The 5,046-nt window shown below is 37.9% G+C and overlaps 1 long non-coding RNA gene across 1 annotated transcript; it reads right to left on the bottom strand.

The window, feature by feature from the left end:
- Window positions 1-641: 641 nt before the first annotated feature.
- On the bottom strand, window positions 642-3,521 carry LOC135252046 (uncharacterized). The gene is made up of 4 exons (XR_010329281.1): window positions 3,385-3,521; window positions 3,219-3,269; window positions 2,719-2,808; window positions 642-915 (listed from the first exon to the last, which is right to left on the bottom strand). It is a non-coding gene; the product is annotated as an uncharacterized LOC135252046 (long non-coding RNA).
- Window positions 3,522-5,046: the final 1,525 nt, after the last annotated feature.

Consider the following 5,046-nt stretch of genomic DNA (forward strand, 5'->3'; position numbering starts at 1 on the left):
CATATGCTGAAGAGAACACTTAAAGCATCTTGCCCCCGAAGCTGGCAGAAGCTGAAAATGGCTGCAGTACAGGTCAGAGAAGATTCTCAGCACCAGGTCTGTGGGTCATAGACTTTCAGCAGTCATTGTATGCAAAGTACTAAACATTAGCACTTACATTTACATGGCCCCAACCATGATGGTGCCCTGAAATCTAAAAGTGTGGAGTACAGAGCCAAAAAAAATATGTCTTTGTCCCAATCATTATGGAGCTCTCTGTATATTCTACCAGACTGTGGACAACGGAAGAACCCATATGGGCTGAATGCCCTGTTTTTACTATTTTATTTTCTTATATGATTGTGTTAAATATTTACATATTAAATACTTTTTTGTGTATACAAATGTGATTGGACCATGGCCCTGCTGACCCATGTCATTCTGCTGTCTATGATTTTGAAAGATTTAATGACCAGTGCCACCTCTAGCACTTTGGCTTAAAGGGAAAGCAGGTAAGCATAGCCTAAGTATTAAGACACCAATGTTCAACTCGCTACATATAAAATAAGCAGGTAGTCAAAGAACTGCTGTACAAAAACCTTTTTTGTGTGACTTGAATATGACAAAGAAATAGGCTAACAGGAATCATGAAAACCATAGTATTGATTGCCTAGTAAACTTTATTCTTCTCTGTATAAATAGGAACAAAATAAATAATTTAAATACAGCAAAACATGATAAATAAATGGAGATATCTTAATAAATAATAGAGGAACATGGCAAACATGCAGTGCCCAAGAAACAGATAATGACCACTGCTAGGCCATTGTGTTAACACATGTTAATGTATATTTTCTGAACGCAACGTCTCATACGTTTCAAAAGTTCTTTCATCTGCAGCTCATTTCCACTCTCTATGACTTTGCAGTCTTTCCCCTGAAAGAGAGAAATACATAGTCTTGTCAACATTTATGTGAATCCTGGGGTTTTGCCTACCAAGATGAAAACAGTCTATAACAAGCATAATTTGGCCTACAATTTTCTCCAAATAAAAGACACTGCTCTCCAGCCTATTATTGGCAACAATTATGTTGAACAACTTCATATTTTTTTATGATAATGTGCTGAAAAATGATCCCATTTCATTGTAAGATCTGCATTTTGTCTCATCTTCAATATGCCTTATCTGAAATGGCTTTTTCTGAAACTATTGGTTTAGTACTAATACTGTAAAATGATACAGTACATTTTGACCTGAAATTTATATTATGGAATATGGCTGTTAACTGTCATTTAAGTTAAATTGCAGATATGACTGATGATTTCAGCTTCTGCTTTGAAGTAATACGGCAACAGTAGAGTGAAATTTGTTATTTTTGCTATATAGTTAAGGCATTTGGATTTGAGATCAAAAGGATAATATGAGACAAAAGTACAGGTGATCAGCTTTTATTTCATCGTAGTTGCATGCATATGTTTTACCATTTTATAGAAACAGCTGTTTTTGAGTCCCCTCTATTTTCAACTGTGCAAAATTCAGTTAACGAATGAACATAAAAGTAAAGCAATAAAGTGTAATATTTAGTTGCATTGCCCTTAAATGCAGTGCATCAAGTCTATGATCCATTGATATCACCCAACACTTGATATCTTCTTTAGAAATGGTTTTCCATGCCTTCAATGCTGCCTTTTTATTGAGCTTCATTTGGAGAATTTCTGTCTTTAGTCTCCTCTTCAGCAAAATAATTGCATGTTCAATTGGATTTAAATCAGGTAATTGACTTGGCCAGTCCAAAACCAGTCCACTTTTCACAATTGATGAATGCTTTGGTTGTTTAGGCATTGTCTTTGCAGTCATTGTCTTGCTGCAGGATGAAGCGCTGGCCAATGAGGAATTTCTTTGTACATAGCCAGGCAAAATCTGACTTTACATTTTCAAATTCATCCTATTGCTACCATCCTCCATTACGTCATCAATAATGATCATTGAGCCTGTTCCATAAGCGGAAATGTGTGCCCAAGTCATGACCCTACCTCCTTTGTATTTCACAGATGTGGTGGTAAGCTTTGGCTCTTGGACTCTTCCTTCCTTTTTCCACATTTTCAGCTGTCCATTGCTTTGGTAAAGGTTTATATTGGTCTCATTTGTCCATAAAGCTTTGTTCCAATCTGGCTTGTCTCTATTTTTTGGTGAATTCTAATCTGGCCCTTCGATTCTTGCTGCTGATGAGAGGTTTGCATCTTGTAGTGTGGCCTCTATAATTGTGCTCTCAGAGTCTTCTTAATGAATTATTCTGTTCTCTAAGCTTACAGAGGAGTTGTTTTTCAGCAATAGTTAGTTCTCTATTCTTCATGGTGGTGTATGCCTCTGACTCCAAATGCAATTTCCACAGAGGAAAACAAAGGCCAAAACCCAGACTAAACCCTCACTGCTCTTTCATGTTTAACTTTTCCACAGCCGAAAATTGAGGGGACTCAACACAAAAACAGCTGTTTCTATAAAATGGTAAAGCATATAGATGTGTAAATGCCATTAAATAAAAACTGATGCCTTACGTATGTAGCAAAAGTAACAAATTTCACTTTACCATTATTATACTTTTGGAGGGCACTGATATAATAAATACAGAACATATCACCTTCTATAAGAATCTGCTGGAACCTATTTTTGTGGGTTTAAATCCTAGCTTTCTTCCATTTGATTATTGAAGGATTTGAGCAGAATCATGTCAAAATTACCTGACTGTATGTCCTGAACAATCTGGAAATTGTTGCATTTCTCCCAAGGGTATTTGATGTAATTTTCCAAGCTTTGCAGAAATCTTCTTTCTGTATTATGATTAAAAACATTATAAATAATTAGTTTTCTTGAAGAAAAGAAAAGCATAAAACTACACAATTGATATATCACTGATATAATTACAGTAAATGTCAAAAAGAATCTTTACCCTCCCATGAGTTTAATCACCATAGTGATGTAATTTTTGTGAAATCCATGTGCTACTTTATTTCAAATGAAGTCCAGAGGAATATACCTGTATAATACCTGTGTACTATGCCTGAGCAAACTGAGCGGGCCCAACAAAAACGTAATTGTAATATTGTAATAAGAAAATTGTAATAAGAAAATTATTTGTTCACTGATTCAGAAGATTTTATGTTATCATGTTATAAAATGGTTAATAATAATAATAATAATAATAATAATAATAATAATAATAATAATAATAATAAATTACCGTGCACTTTTCATAGTTGATCACATCTGGAACAAACTGGTTCGTGAATATCTAAGATAGAAAGATAGACATTTTAATATTTTAATAAATTGAAAAGTTAGGATTTCCCCCATGCAGTGCCTCTCTGTTTCCTACTGCTTGATGATAAAAAATTCCTGATTCTTACCTTAGGGTCTGTCTTGTTGAGTTCTGTATTAATTTCCTCCAGTTGGATCCTCTTGCATTCATGAGGAATTGACTTAGTGCTGACTAGCACCAATGTTAATGAGAAAAGAATAACAGCCTTCATGGCTTTGAAGTCTGGTTACGTCTAAACGATGTCAACTGTCTTTGATTCTAAATGCAGATTACTTATATCTTTTACACAGGATGTCTACAACTGCTGACACACACATGCACATAATTGGTATTTAATTATCTTGATTGAGATTTTGTTGATTTCTGCCACGTCATTGGAAAACTCTTAGAAAGTAATTTCCTAGCACTCAAATATATATGTCATATGTACATAAGGGAAATTTTTCTATGCCTGTTCCGATACATTGTCATACAAAATGTAGCATGACGTACATGTTCATTGAATGCCATAAATTAATTCTTGGCAACTCTTTTGTACAAAGTCACACAGATGACCATGTATATGTTGGATCACACTCATGGTTATGGTGGTGGGTTTGTCATGGAAGTCATGAGACTTTTTTGAGAATACAATATACTCATTATCTGTATTATGTATTTTATGCAGCCTACTTTGCTCATCTTTATCAAGGATGTGAATAATTTTGAATTGTGTGTGATTGGGAGGAACGTCCTCTGATCTGAAGAGTCTGTCTGGAAGGATTTCAACTCCCACCTCCGAGAGAGCTTTTTCTGTATCCCGGAAGAGGTTGGGGACATGGAGTCTGAATGAACCCTCTTCAAAACCTTGATTGTTGAAGTGGCTACAAGGGGTTGTGGAAAAAGTTGGTTTGTGCATGTCCTGGCAGCAACCCAAAAACCTGTTAGTGGACTCCAGCAGTAAGGGGGACTGTCAAGCTGAAGAAAGAGGCATTCCAGACCCGGTTGGCATGGGGAACCTCTGATTCAACAGACTTGGCATGGGGAACCTCTGATTCAACAAGTATTGGCAGGTGAAAAAGGTCACACTGCTGCAGTTGCAGAAGCAAAAGCCGGGGCATGGGAGGAGTTTGGAGAGACCTTGGAGAAGGACTTTTGGTCAGCTCTTCAGTGGTTCTGGAGAACCGTTTGGCACCTCAGAAGGGGAAAGCAGGACACTGTCCAGGCTGTTCTTAGCAGGGATGGTGAAACTCTGATCTCAACTGGGAATATTGTCGGAAGGTCGAAGGAACACTTTGAGGAACTCCTGAATCTGACAAACATACCCTTCTTTATGGAGGCTGAGCTGGAGCAATCTGGGGGATCAGAGTCCAGCTCTGTGGCAGAAGTCACTGGGGTGGTAAGAGAGCTCCTCGGTGGCAGGGCACCAGGGGTGGATGAGATTCATCCAGAAATGTTGAAGTCTCAGTCATGGTTGACATGGATCTTCACTGTCGCATGAAAGTCGGGAACAGTACCTTTGGAATCGCAAACCGGGATGGTGGTCTTCCTTTTAAGAAAGGGGACAGGACCAGAGGGTGTGTTCCAATTATCGGAGGATCACACTCCTCAGCCTCCCCGGGAAAGTCTGTGTCAAGGTGCTGGACAGGAGGCTATGACTGATAGTCAAACCCCAGATTCAGGAGAAACAATGTGGGTTTCGTCCAGGCTGTGGAACAGCAGACCAGCTTTTTACTCTCTTGCAGATTTTTGAGGGGGCAAGGGAGTTTCC

The sequence above is a fragment of the Anguilla rostrata genome, chromosome 3 (genome assembly GCF_018555375.3).
Source record: "Anguilla rostrata isolate EN2019 chromosome 3, ASM1855537v3, whole genome shotgun sequence".
Classification (NCBI taxonomy): Eukaryota; Metazoa; Chordata; class Actinopteri; order Anguilliformes; family Anguillidae; genus Anguilla; species Anguilla rostrata.